We start from the raw sequence: 15,587 nt of genomic DNA on the forward strand, positions 1-15,587 counted from the left end.
GCTTTCCTGGGCAAAAGGATGAACAGATTATTGAGAACTTTAATTCTTGCATGTAAATATTTTTTTAAAAAAATCTGTCTTGGAAAAAAGCAGTCTGAACAGCAGGAATTGGCACTATACTTTTATATGTCAATGTGAAAGGCAAGACCAGTGGTATTACAGCAACCAGCACCTCCTGTACTTAGACTACGTCTGTAAGACATGGAATGGTAATTGTTACAAGCCAGTATTGTGAAACTTATAAACAATTATTTAATGTGACATATTAGATCACAATATATTAGACATATAAGGAGTCAAGCAACCACCTTCTCTTCTGTCATTGTTTTCTGACAGTAACTAACACCCTGATGGTACAATGCTCCTATATCATGTATGCTGAGTACACCAGCACTCTACACCTAGTTCATGATTTTGTGAAGCTCTGAGACGTTTCTGCATTGAAGTAGGGTCATGCTTCTGTTTTAATCTTTTCACTAAGGCTTTTAATATTGTAACTTTTAATCTTTATTTTTCAGTATGTGAGAAACTCTAAAAAGCTTGAAGCTGTAGTCCACCAATTCTATTGTCAAAACAGGAAAACTATATGACTCTGTATATCCAAAGTTTTATTACCTACCTTTTTGCCTAACTGCTTAGCTTCTTCCCAGATATGACTGTTTCAAAATGAAGTGTAGTACTCCCGCACCATATGTTCAGATGCGCCAAGGGAGAAGGGAGTTGTTTTTCAATTGGCTCACTGTCTTTTAATGAGACAGAGGACTTGTGACCTCGGTGCATTGTGGCTGATAAATGGTAGTATGTACCCACACATACTTACAGAAAACCTGCAAACACAAATGAGTCGTGGGTAATCTCTAGCCTTTACTAAGGAAAGGCAATCTTGTGGGCAAACACTTAAGCAGAAAGCTAATGCTTAATAGTATGTGATTTTAAACTGCCAGTGCACAAGCCTGTCAACATTTATTTCCAGGTTCTCTGATCCTCTTTATTAGTTTCCTGTCTTGCTTTCATCTTAACCAAGTCACAGAAAGATTTGATTTTATTTTGTTAACAAATATTCAATTTTTCTCTTCAGATTTGTCTGTATTTCTCAAAGATCTGAACAGGTTAAAAATGTTGTTTGTGCAGCTGAAGGTAAAGTATGCTCTTAAATAAAAACTTATGTAACTTATACAGAATAATATCACATGCTAGACCATTATGCTAGGATCTGATCAGATAAGTAAGCTTTGCCTTCATTAAAGGATTTAATCTTGATTATACTCAGGGCAGGCTCTAAATAACAACCCTGGAGTTCTCCTCTAAAGGATCTTTCATGCTCTGGTCTGGAGTTTTTCAAATAACTAACACTATTTTTTGAGAAATCAAAAGCAAAATTTTTTTCCCCTCTGTTTTTTAAAAGTAACAGGGTGATGACAGAAAAACTTCCCCTTGGCTCTCAACTGGGAGTTATAAATACCCAAAAGCTAAATCCTAGTCTGGGTTGGTTTTTTTTATTTTATTTTATTTCTCCAAGATCTCTTTTCTGGAGATGTGTTTGAGCCTTAGATCTCTTGCTTGCATTGCTACAGAACTGATGAAAGTCTGAGATCTCAATCAAAGGCTTAACAAAACAATAATCCTCTATTGCCCTAATTCTTCTCTGAAACATCTCTCTCTGACAAGAACAGTCCTTAAGCTTTTACATCTTTTTCTGCTTAAAATTACTTTCCTAATTAGAAGGAATTGTTTCCTTACCAAGTCTTTGTGCTTGAAGAACAGTGTATTTATGGGAAAGCATCTCTCAGGCTCTTTAGTTCTCTGCCCTCAAATACTGTGGCAGTGATGACTGTCATCATCAACTCTACATCCCCCCCAAATGCCAACTTCCTTTTTAAACAAACAGAATCCAGTAACATTCTTCACAATCAGCCCAATTTCATTTGAAGCAAAAATCAGAAATAGCAGGAATAATCATGAATCACACAGATTTCATGCTTAGTGTAATCACTCTCAAGCACAACATTACAATTTAAAATTAATTCTCTTTCCCGGATATATTTACTTTCTATACTTCCATGCTAATCCTGATGGAATTTTTAGACACCATATTTAACAGGAATTAGAATCAGAATGTGTGAATGCAGTGTAGGTAGAATTAGTTGAATATTAGACATTAAGTAGGGAATGAAAAACAGATTTCCATACCAGAGGATTTGTTTAAAATTTTTTCCCACTCAGCAGCTGCTCATCCTTACAGGTGATAGAGGCCCCCTTTCTAGAAAGTACTTATGCAGAAACAGAATCAGTAGCTTCACATATCTGAGTAATTCTGCCTACCTAAGTTGGACATGAATTCAGATGCCATCCTGACTAGGCTTCAGTCCTAATAAATATGCCAGCAAATTTTAGTGTGCTAACTGCTGCCATGGACTATGCTAATGGAAAAAGTTCCTGACAAGCTGCAAAAAGATTTGGGAAGGTCAAGAAGAACCTATTAAAGCAGTTGAATTTGAGTCCAACTGAATACAAAATAATTCAAAATGAATGAGATTACTTTATTAACTAGTGTGGTTTGGAAGAGCACTGGAATGAAATTTGTTAGTGCCTCTACAAGGAAGTATGCAATATGATGTGATGATGGCCAAGGCTTGTGTGACTGTGGTTGTTACACCACCTAGCCAGTAGGCATGACTGCACCTGATTTGGCACTCTTCAGAAGTGGACAGAAATAGCTGTTCAGACAGCTGAATGTCTCTTCCTATGCCTGTGAATGCCATTGTTTAAATCTGAGAGGAGTGGTTGAAGCTGGAGTAATGATCTCTCTTGCATCTGCCAGTAACCCAGCTTAGAGAGGCCACCACAGTTTCATGACAATGTCTTAAGTTTATCTCCCCTGGATATGGATGTCTGGGAGTGGACCATTTTTTCTTCATTCAAATTCACATCTCAGTAAGGATACTGCAATCACAGAAAAAGCCCGTAAGTTGGGAGTGATTAAAAACAATTTGGAGACTTTCATATGACACGTTCGTGAAAAATCATGCCACTGAGCTGAGACTGTAAGTAACTAAGATAATGAGGTTACATAAAGCAATGAATATCACTACAAACATTTTTAGTGCTGTCCTATTGAATAAGAAGATGGCATACCATAAAAAATTAATAAAACAGGGGTTTACAAAATATCTCTTTCTCTCATCTAGGTAACCAAATGCAACAGGTTATTAATCAATCTCATGACTAAATAGTTAAATGAATTACAATATCTTCTTACTATATTCACTAGGCCAAATAACTTTCTTTTCCAGACAAATACTTGATTATTAGTTGGTCACAGAAAGAAAGTTTCTGCATACTTTGGGCATACATCATATATTCAATTTAAAGACAGACAAATGTTCTGGAAAATAATGTTTTTATTCTGAGGGTACTTTCCTACTTCTAACAGTGAATTACTCCTAAGATTGCCTCTGAAAATCCTTGAATGCATGGATTTATACCCTCAAACTCAAGAGGTTTTTTACTATGGCAGGTGCTACTTACACCCTCCTTTTGACATAAGAAAATGAACATAGAATGGATTGGTTTTGTTTCCTTTGTTATTGGTCACAGTTCTATGAGGGAGTTATATTTCTGACTGAGGTCTGAGATATATATCATTAATGAATACAGGTGTCTATGCTTTAACATGGTCTTCTAAATGAAGGGTCACCCTAGCAGCTAGAATAGTTTCACACATATGCCTTTGGAACATAAGAGAAAGCAGAGGAAGGATTCATCTTTCTCATAGTCTGAGTATGCTAGGGGCCAGAAGCTAGCAGATTGAAAAAACAAACTTGTGCATCTGGACTACCAATAGAATCACAACAGAGAAGTGCTGAACTGACTTGAAAACTAACAAAATCTGTGAAACAGATCTGATCTTTTGAAAAGCCAGTGCAGACCTGCAGAAATGACAGAGCAGAGAGGCCATGCTGAAAACTCCAAGTGCAAACTGACTACATCATCAGCAGTCATGGCAATGGGAAAACTCTCTGGATTGACAATAAATAAGCCGATCGGGCAAAATAAACTCAGCTGCTTCACAGGTCCACATGCAAACTTGGAGGAAGCTGAAATGCACAGCAGAGCCAGCTGGCTGTTCCTGAGGGTGGGCCAGCTGCCAGGCAGCTGTGACAGGGGGAGCCAGACTCAGTAGCCACCCCTTGATGACCTGGGCTACCCTGGGATTGACTGATATTCTTTATTGGGAAGGTAGAAGTTGAATATACTTTGTGCAAATAGCCATAGATTTTGTTAATCATTATTTAAATATATCTATACAGCCAGTGTCCCACAGTCTGTTGTTTGTATTCCAAAATAATCAAGAGCAGAAGAACCTCTCAGTAAGAGCACAAGAAAAGGTTTAATTCATTTTTCCCCCAGAGGGAAGCTGGAAATGAAACTCTAAGCAAGAGCTTTGAGAGGTGGTTATCTTGCCAAAAAGAATCATAGATATTGACACTGATCCTCTTTCCTGCCAATTTAGAAATTTTGGTTTTGAGCTTCTGCTGTGATGATTTTTTTTTAAAAAAAATTTCTAATGTGATTGACTGTTTATTTTCTAAACGTTTAATGCCTCCACTAATACTCTAGCTTCACATATGGAAAAGTGCATGTCTGGATCTGGCGGGTCATACTTTAAGGACCCATTTCAAAGACAAGCTAACATTCTGATCACAAAAGAAGACTGTCAGAGCCACTGCATAAGCACAGGTCAGCACATTTGCAAAATGAGATATTTGTCTTTTTTCAAAGATTAGGGGTATCTCTTCAGTGAAGTGTTAGAAGACACGTAACTGCAAACACTGCCAGCTGCCCCTGCTATTGCAACAAAACTAAACAAATATTTTCATTGTACTTAGACAAAGAAACATCACTGACACACACACCCCCACACCATTCTCATGTTTTGTTACAGGGTGTTATAAAACAGGAGAGCACAAATTATATATTAGGGTGCCATCTCTCCTAACATTCCTGGATTTCAGAAAGGAAAAGATGAGTGTTTCCACATATATTTCCACATATATTGTTTTTTCACTCTAGTGAAAAGAATGAAAATAATTTTCAGTATACAGAGTGTCTGCACCTGGGGCCTAAATGAAGGGAATGAGGTAAATAGTTCCAAGTAATTAATGTAAATGGCTCAGAGGGGCCACAGAAGGAAAGGGGAGTTTCTCTAGTTTAAATGTTTGCATTCATGCTTTGCCTAAAGCAAAACAAGTTATCTGTCTTCTGGTTTGCATTTTCCCAACGAAAGCTTCCATTTGTCTTATTGTCATTCCAACATGTGCATCATTTACAGCTTTCACTGCTTGAAATATGCAAGTACTGTACAATGCAAGATTTCTTCTCTGAGCTTTTAAGATTTTCTAGAATTGTAGAGAGGGTTTTAAAAAGTGAACCACTAAGGGCAGATCCAGTTTAGAATGTGTTGGGTGATTTTTGTAAATGGCTACAGGTCAGAGGGTTTGGTACCGTGGTTTTGCTGTGCAGTGGAATCTCCACCCCAGAATGAAGTGCATTGCCTCTTTTCACACTTGCGGGAAGAGGGTCCATCACAGAAATTACCAAAGTTGATAGGCTACATGCAGATTGGCCATTATTAAAGACTGAAGAAAGGGTGATGGGTCTTGAGTTCCATCGGTTTCTGACATTCTGATCCTTTAATGTGAGCTGTAGAGATGTGAAAATCTCCAAAATACATTTCTGAACTCTCTCCTAGAGTTAGAAATTTATGCCAACCTTTTCTTACAAAGCAAGGGAGTAAAAGTATTATCTGTTTTTCTAATAGCTCAGGGAATAGAGGATTAGTGATCAGAGGAAGTCTCTGTTCAAGTCTTAACACTTACAGAGGATATTAAATTTGCATTTCTCCCATTTTTAGAACCTCAGTACAAGGGATGTGTAGGTGAGACACTTCTAGTTTCTCCTATGGAAGTGAAAATACTGCCCACCAGAAATACTGTGATAAAAAGAAAATTAAGTGTGACTATTTATCTTAGTGTACTCATCAAGGTTGGTTGTTCAAATTACTATGAGATATGAGATAAACTCCTTGTCTTCAGCCTATCATTGTGTTCCCCTGTTACATGACTCATATCAGAAATATTTTCCATCCTTAGACTGCAGGCATTATCATTTCTTCTATTGAAGAGAATTGCCTGATGTGTGGGGATAGTTAATTTTGCCAGCTCTCACAAAGACAGAATTTCATTTGACTATTTGCATGGCAAGCCTGCAGTCACAGTCCTAGCTAACATAAAGTCCCCTTTGTATGATACAGTGTACAAACATGCTAAGGGACATGCCCTAACTTGCAAGTTGATAGAGTGATGAATTTGATGCGGAAACTGGAGATGAACAGGCCAAGTTCATCTCATTAGAAGCCAGCAAACATCTGTTAAGCTTGGTCTATGCTTAAAAGTGTAGTGATCTTGGCAAAGTCTCCCTAGAATAGATGCTGCTGAAGTTAGCCAAAAAAGCTCAGAGGGCTTCCCCAGACAAAACAAGCTGTACTGACTTAGATGCTCTGAACTGGGCCTACAGTAGAGCTGTTGCAAAAGCATGGCAAAGAGTCACAGCCTTTGTGACACCCTCATATATAATAAATATCTTCTGTAGACCTGGTCTGAAATAGGGTTAATTTTATATGACGTCTGGATCTCAAATAAGTGACCACTGGTGAAAGTCCTATTATCTGAATTCATGTTTAAGAGTACCTTCTCAGGATAAGTATACAAATTCAGTATAAGAAGCAGAGTAATTGTTAGAAAAAGTTTAGACTGGGAAAACTGTGCTTCTGCAGTGTATGTTTCATCCCCTCCCAGCAAAACAACCTAGTCAAGAGAAAGTGTCGTTTTGCTGTTGCAAATGTATAGGCTTTTTTTGACACAGTCATGTCAGTCTAAGATCACACCTCAACACATCCAGGACTAACAAAGGAGTGCTGACAGAAGCCTATAGCCTAGTCGTGGTCTCACAGGAAAGGTCCTGACCTCAGAAACGTTAACTCTCCTCACACCACTCTGAAACAGCCGTATTGCAGTTCCAATTATTAAAATAAAATTGTTACCTTTCTGAGGTTTATAGACTCTGCCCTCTCTAGAAAGAGGTAACATTTCTCAAGCATACAGAATCAAATCAATTATTTCTCATCTGTACTGACGGGAACACAGTTTTATATTTAAAAAGACATATACTGTATATTTGAGGGAAAAACATAGCAGGACTAATTTGATTTAGTCCATTGTATCTAGGATTTTTTCCCCCTGCTAATTCGGTTAGAGAAGTATAAAAAAACAGATAGCTTGGGAGTATGGCAGAGCAATCTGCCAAACTACAGACAAAGAAAAGTAAAATAAAGTTAAATCCTTCCCAACAGAATTCCAGATAGCACAATGTGGGAGCATCAATTTCATGTAACTAAAGAATTTTTGTGAATAGTTAAATTACTTCTTTGGAACAATAAGCTGTTATCCAACTTTGAACGGCCTTGCAACTAAAAATATACTCTATTTAGTATTTCTTTCAACTTGTTTCAGACAGCATCAATAGTTTTCTCAGAAGATACTATCACTGTTTGGCAGAAACATACTTGCAAAAATAAACTAAATCCAGAAAAGTTTCCAGGGATGAATTTGGACACAAATGTGCATAGTGGCCCTTGCCCATATCCAAAACAAAACACACTAGCTGTACAACAACTTTCTTTGCTAAATATAAACATCCTAACATTGATAAGCTTTACAGGAAGAGAAACTGATTGCCATATATTACTACCATCACCAGTATTTTAAGAGCACCCTCTACAGTCACAAAACACTAACCAGGAAAAGTTGATTCTACCTAAAGAAAACAATATTAACTGAAAAGCGGAGTATTAGTTCAGTTTATCAGTACAGTTACAAATCTGTATGAACATCTCTCTGTGTGTGCTTTAAACCCCAGTAAAGATGAGCAGGCTTCGCATGAGTGGGAAACATAGAACCTACTTCATCACTGAAGCCTCCATATTTGAGAATTTAAAATACCTCAAGTATTCTGCACTGGCTCATCATTAGGCTGTAAACTTCTCTTAAGACAATGGATGGTTGTGGGATCTGAAATGGAAACCTGTACAAGGCAGTGTTTGTTGTTTTCAAAAGCAAGCAAGGAATAAACCATGGCAAAGGCCAGGATGAACTAGTTCCCCTGAGTTTGTGTCATTTGTGTGTTCGCTCATGGTTTTAGTTCTCAGAATACTTTTTGTAAGAGTTGTGCAAAAAAAGTACTTAGCTCACAAATGGAACTGAAAAACGTTAAAAATCTCCATGAAATGCTTATTATATGCATGTACATTCTACTGTACAAACACTTAGATCTTGCTTGATTTGGGGTTTTGGTTAGCAGTTCCCAAAAAACACACAATTCCCTCCTGGAACTTCAAAGCAAGGAGAGACAGGGTAGAGAGTGTGCCTCTGCAATCTTCATACACTAATTCTTTTCAGCAACCTCTCAATTTCATGCAGTCCGTTCTACTGGCTCCTGACACGGTAAATCTGACACTATGGTAATATAATTTTCTGTTATTGTGGTGTAACTTTTTTTAATAGTTAAAAGTCTGTCTTCTGTTGTGCTTTTTTTTTTTTTTTTAATATGTACTGGACTTTTTTTTTTTTTCAGTTAGGAGAGAGTTGATTTTATTCTGCTATGGTTTCCACCATTCCAAATGAGTAAAAAAAGTTGCATGTGTTTGCTACCTTTCTTTTTTTTTTTCTTCTTGAAAAAGAAAAAGCAAAGGATTTCCATATCACCCATTCATTTTCCCACGCTTTTCCCTGCTTCTGTTTCCACGTGGTATGTTCAGCCTTGAATATTTTTCCATGTTCAATTTTGAATGACTGTTTATGTCATATTGAAGTGAGTAGGACTAAAGAAGGCCTTTTAAGTTAAGGACGTGCTTAAGCAGTTTTCTGCATCAGTCCTGACAAAACAAACCTATAAAGGTTGGAAATTCCAGTCCTCTAAAATCTATCTTTCTTAACCTGACATTCTGGGTCTTGCCTAGATTTGCAAAGTTACAGATATTTTCTTAAGTCTTCAATGCATCAGTAGTTAAGATATTGGAGGTGAATCAGGAGTGATGCTTCACCTTTAAAGCAGAAGGATCAGTATCTAAGTTGATCCTTAATGTTTCTTATCTGGGATGTTACTGAAACGTTTATCGCTCTTCTAAAATATTGCTTCACAAAGCTATTTAAATTTTATTACCTCATTTGATTAAGAAAAGTGGCCAGAGATAAAAACAATCTTCAGAATATTAAAGATAGTCTTTATTTCCTGGTCTTTCTTTTCAAGCTGCTCAGGTGCAAGTTCGTCAAAGGGTCAGAGCGGTTAAAATCACTGGAGGCACCAGGTGGTGCTATTGCACAGCAGCAGAAAAGCACCGCCAACGTACGGAATTCCGCTGGGATAAAGGTTTTGGATCAGATATTAGGCTTCCCTAGGCTTGGAAATGTATCCTTATCTTTTTTCCCAAAAGGGTGTGTGTGTGTGTGAAGCAATAATTAACATATTCATGCATGCCTATAGGGGAAAAAAGTCAGGTTTTACATGGGATAGTGATGATTTTATCTCTGTTCCAAAAGCTACCTGGTTCTGAACCCAAGAATAAATTTAACATTTCATGTCTCCTGAAATAATTTTAATTCAGTGGGAATTAGGAGCCTAAATTCTTTACTGGATATTGGCCTTAGTTCTCACCAGGGACACACACATATTTCTAAGAAAACTGAATATAAGATGCAGTGTCTGCAAATCTTCATGTGACTAAAAGGAATGAGTTAACAGATACGCTAAACTGAACAAAACCTTGTCCTGCTATATTTTTAGTCAACAGTACATTTTAGAACATGAAAATATTATTTTTGTTCTTCTGTTCTGTCTTCCTTAGCACACTATATGTGTGTTAAATTGCCTGCTTACCCCAAACCAAGATAATCTTTGATCTACATTGTAAACAAAAGGAGGCTACTTAAAGGTAAAACAAGATTTGAAATTAATATTTCTGAGAGAGACAGAACATATTCTGTCTCCAGGATGCAATTTCTAGATGCCAAGCTTAAGGATTCAGACCTTAATTTTGCAAATATTTATGCTAAGTTAAACTTTAAATACATCAAAAATGCTTACATTTGCTTAACCTCACACGTATGCACGTTACTTCAGCACGACAGACGGAATTGTTAAATTACTCAGAAAAGCTCCTGCATTATCTTGCCATGATATATGGTTTTGGTTTCGGCATAGCACATTCTGTATTCTTTTTTTGTGATTAAATCTTTTGTCTGTTTTTTTGTTTGTTTGTTTTAGATTGTACAGCATTTTTTGGTATCTGCATGGAGTGCTACATTGCTAGTACAAGGTCCTAATACTAAGGCTGTTGTTATAAAATAGATAAGAGCAATAGTTCTTAAGAGCTCCATGCATAAAGAGCATAGGAATCTTTAATATAAGCATAGGAAAGCATAATTTACTACTTTGCTGTTTCTGCGATAATCAATGTTTACGTTTGCAATGACTGAAACAATGCACTCTTTTAAGCTTCCTTCAAATAAATATATTGGAAATGCCAACAAATTACTAAATTTATGTATTTGTGCAAAACAGAGACTCAGTCTATGCTACTCCCAAAAAATCTAGCCTGTTCCTGCAGTGCAGGCACAGCTAAATCCTTGCAGGCACAGCTAAACCCTAGCAGGCTGGACTTGACCAAGAGGAGCTACATAGAGCACCACAGAGCAGATAGCAAAATGGTTTCTGGATCTTTAATGTACATGGACTTGGTAGTACCTAGGATTTCTGCAGGCTCTTCTTGGAAAAACTTATTTTGTCATTGCTAGGATTATTTGAATAAAGCTATTCAAGGGAGCAAGACTGTCATTAAGGTGAAGGAAGAAATGTGAATGTAGCCAGAAGTTGTCCAAGGAGAAGAATGGGAGGTCAGAAAGTCCTGTGGTGGCTAGATACAGAACAGTGTCCAAAATCTTCAACTAAAGTTCCTATCAGTACTAATTATTCACTTAATTACTGGACTACATATTATTTGATAAATGAATACTGAAACTATCATATTATGTGTGATCAAACTTTGTGTTGTATTTTCCCCTCAACAGCTTTTAAAGTCAATAGTACCTTCTCTTCATCTCACCTTGCAACTTTGAAATGTCTCACTCTTGATTTCTATGTACGTAAGTAAGATTAATAAATGTACAGTCTTATATTTAGTAGGAAGAGTATTTGTGAACTTGAGCTAACTAAAATGAAATTAAATTCTATAGAAGACAAGTTACAGTTTAAATCTTCAGCTCGTAACTTATCATTTTGTACATTTCATTTACCACATCTTATTCTCCTGCAATGTAAACATGTTCCTGAATAGCTACCCTAATGGCTGGGATTATTCAGACTTTTTTTAGAATATTGTTATACAACTCTCCACATTGCGCGCTTGGGTTAGAGACAGACTGAACCCAGTGCTCTGGGTTGTATCAGCAGTACCCTGTGTGTTTGACAGCTCTGTATGGGAGAACAGAGAAATGGGAGAACAAGAGATGACAAATGTAAAAGACTGGGGCTACCCCCAGAAAGAAAAAGGGGAGGAGGGAGTGAAGCAAGTGAGAAAGAAGAAGAGAAAGACCACGGTGAAAAGAGGGGAAAAAAATCAGAAAGGTGGAAAATAAAAGGCCTGCCTTTCTGGTTAGTTGTCTTTCAAGGAAAAAAGAGAGGTCATAAATTAAAAAGCATCTGGTAAGAGTGTAAAATTAAATTCCTTCAAATAACCTAAAACCTCCTCTAAAAGTAAATTTACACCACAGTAAATTTGACATTTAAAATAGAACTGTTCCTTGTGTTCTATGATAGCCAAAGTGTTCTGATTTTTATAAAAGGGTATTTTCTCATGCTCTTGTAACTCAAAAGTTCTTTGTTGTTTGTTTAAATGGTTGAAATACAATTTGAGAAAACAACAAATCAGTGAAAATAATGGTAGACTAGAAAGAAGAACTGAATCTGCAAGACTGGTTTCTTGAAATAAGAAATTGATAAAAATGTCTATTCAACACCTTACTGAATACAATAATAACAGATAATTTTGTTACTTCTTAAGTAACAGACATCTAGTATTTTATAATAATTTGAGGAAATTTGCTATATATATTGCAAAAGATGAGTCAGAAGCAGTGTTGCAGAGTAATTATATACTGTGAGAAAGACTTCTATTTTTTTTTTCTTTCCACTGTGATTATTGGATCAGATCCTTTCCTGCAAGGAAACCAGGGGTCTGTAATAAAGTGTCAAAATTCAGTTCAGTGTGTAGTTGAACAGAAAGAGACAGATGCATCTTGCTAGGAGCCAAGCATATAGCACTAATAACCCAAACTTTCAATCCAGTCTGACTCAGTGCAAAAGGAGAGCTGAATTTTAGGGAGTGCTGCTCAGTACCCGGGGTGTGCTGGTGTAGCTAGCAGCTGGAATTAATCTACAGCACAAGCTGCTAGAGCATTACTGTTTGTTTTTGCTTTAGCTGCATACTCCATTTTGTATTGTATTTCACAACTGCCTGATAATACACTGCCTGGTCAGAGAGGCATTAATCAGTGTCGAGCCAGTTTTGTAAACAAGGACCAAAGCCTTCGTTTAAAGGAGAGGAAAAGAAAGTGGATGAGGGGTGGGAAAGGAAATGGTAGCCTGCACTGAGATGATATTCTGTGTATGACCTAACGCTGCCTTCGGTGCAATTTGAGCATATTGCTGTGTTTGCATACACTCTTTCAAAAAATTCTTACCTCACTGGACCTTGTATTCTTGCAGGATTGCTGCTGGACTACAGCTCTTAGTGAACAAAGTCTTAATGTTTGTAGCATTATTATACCAAGTACTTCTAAAACTCATGTTCAGAATATGCCAAAAATCTCTAAGAAACTGACAAAATGTTTGACTTAAACTACAGTTTTAATGAAAACTTAAAGGGTTTAAATTAAGCTTTCCTCAAAGGCTTATAGAATGTAGAATAGAACTTGGAGTTAAAATCTAGTCAAAGCTCTCCTCTTCAGTATGGGATGCTCATAGCCAATATAAGAGTTTTAGCAATTGTGCTGGTCTACCTTTTTCCCTCTGTTTATTTTCTGCCCCCTGTAATATGAAAAATACAATAAAATAAAAAGAAAAAAAAAAGAAAAATGGCTTGGCCTAATTATCATATGAAATATTTTTTCTGAAACTCAATACAGAACAAGAGAACAGTTTGCTAAGCAGTTTAATGCTAAGCACATCAGATAGCAATTGAACTGTCTTCTGAGCTGTTACGTGATAGGTAATAATCATGAAAAAAATTAATTATGGACTATATAATAATTCCTAGTAGTCGTCATAGCCTGGTTGTTTTAGCAAGAAATGGATATTTCACAGGTTTTTTTCTGGTTTGCTTCTAAATGAATGGAAATGTATTATTGTATAACATCATTGATTAACACCTGTTTTAATTAACCTCTAACAATAACCTGAAAATTATAGGTGTATACACCTCTTTAATGAAGCATTTTGTTTTTTATTGATTTCAATTCCTACACACGTTACTAAACTACAATATGAGGCTGAACAAACTGTCAGCGTATTTCTTCACACTTTAATTGTAATAAAATACAGCCCTGTACATGTGTCTGAGTTCAGATGAAAACTTTGCCTCATAGCTCATGTAACCCTGAGGACAAAAATAAAAAGTTTAATTACTTTGTTTCTTTTCCATGCCTTGTTTCTCAGTTTTACCAGTTAGAGGGGGTGGGCAGTAAACTTCACTTGCTTTCTGAATATTATAGTGCAAGGAGCTAAGCAAACTAATACATCTTTTACTTAAACAGCTCCAAGATTAGTCATGCCCTCTGGTTATATGAAAAAAATATATGAAAAGCAAATGTTAAATGGTAAAATATGTAAAAGATCGAGACAGCAACTCAACTTTGGCTGCTCTGTCTCATGAGCATTTTCCTGACAAGTCAACTAAATGCCAAGGGCAGAAAAATCCATACATCTCTGACTTAGCTTTCAACAACCATTTTGAGGGAGAATTAATTTAGTATGTTATGCAGAGGTGCGTTTTTCCACAACAGAAGACTTTATAGCCCCTGCCACACCTAATACTTCCATACTCTCAGCAAAAGAAAACATTGTCAGATGTCTGCAAACACCTCAGTAGCTGCCTCTGTAGAACTGTTTATAGTTTGTTCAATTCCCAGTTTACAGTTCTTTCTACTTATTAACCAGCAGTATACTGTTTTATCACAAGCTATTGCTGTCAGTTGTTACTTTTCTGTCTCCTGGTTTTGCTTTTGACTGTTTCTTGCAGCTGTAAATAGATCCTTATGGAACACTGATTTGGAATACTACTGAAATACGTGTGTTTTTAAAATTCTGAGTGCACCTCATTTTCCCATGTATCACAGATTCATGTGAACTTTAACTTGTTTTTCCCAGCAAAGAACCTAAAACTAGGTACAGCGCCCCAGAAGTGTCGATATTGATGCTGTATTGGGACCAGTTACTTTTCTGATTGAACCTCTTCTGTTTATACACCCTAATTAAGACAGGGACATTCTCTACAGAAAATCCATACAATTATATACTATACAATCCCATACATTACTGTTTGCTAACTTGGCTTGTTTTGTCAGATGTGTAACACGTAGCAGAGCAGCTCTGACAGAAATTTGAGCAGTGAGCTCCAGCACAGCTGGATGTGAAAAGAGGATGTGTGCCTATACATATTCCTGTAGAATGACCCTAAGTGGCTTTCATGCATATATACTGGGTGGGGTTTTTTTCCTCATGTTCACTGAATTTCTCGGTTCTAGACATGGACCTACAATATTTTGTTGTGCTCTTTCTCTCCTCTAACCTTTCTTCTTGACAATGTTGTGTGATTTAAGGGGTTCAAATCTTGAGAAAAAAATTCTGAGGTCAGAAGAAGTTATCTGAGGCCCAACTCTTGTGAGATGCTTATAGGCACTGTATTCTTTTGTGTGACACTTGTAAACCACAACCCCTTAGCACCTAGCTTTCCCTTGCACACGGGCCTGGGGAGAGAGGCACGCTGGCAGCACTTCAGCTCTCACTGTAGATGTAGAATATTCTGGAAACCTGCGGACACCTTGTGATATTTCCAGTTTAGCTGAAGACATTGTGGAAATCACCCCAAACGCTTCAGGCCGCCTGGGCGCGCCCAGGGGCGCTGCCGCCGATGCCCCCCGAGCAGTACGGGCACGCTGCCCCGGTGGCTCCAGCCTGCGTGCCGCGGCCCAGCGCCTCACTCCTTCCCCCTTACCTCCGCCACGCGTTCCGAGCAGCCCGGCCCTGCCCGCCCGAGCGCTGCCTCAGCTCGTCCCGCCGCCGGGAGCCGCGCCAGCCGCCCCCGCACGCTGGGAAGCCAGCGCCAAGCCGAGCGCCCAGCGGCCTCCCGCTGACAGGACCCGGGCTCGGGGCCGGGCTGCCTCACGGCATTGTTCTGGCCGCCCCCGGTCGTCCCG

General features: G+C 37.7%; 1 long non-coding RNA gene across 1 annotated transcript in view; it reads right to left on the reverse strand.

Annotated features, from left to right (window-relative positions):
* The window catches only part of LOC121091046, a 40,525-nt gene that overhangs the window by 24,633 nt on the left and 305 nt on the right, over window positions 1-15,587 (reverse strand). The window lies entirely within an intron of this gene.

Source organism: Falco naumanni, chromosome 7 (genome assembly GCF_017639655.2).
Source record: "Falco naumanni isolate bFalNau1 chromosome 7, bFalNau1.pat, whole genome shotgun sequence".
NCBI classification, from domain to species: domain Eukaryota; kingdom Metazoa; phylum Chordata; class Aves; order Falconiformes; family Falconidae; genus Falco; species Falco naumanni.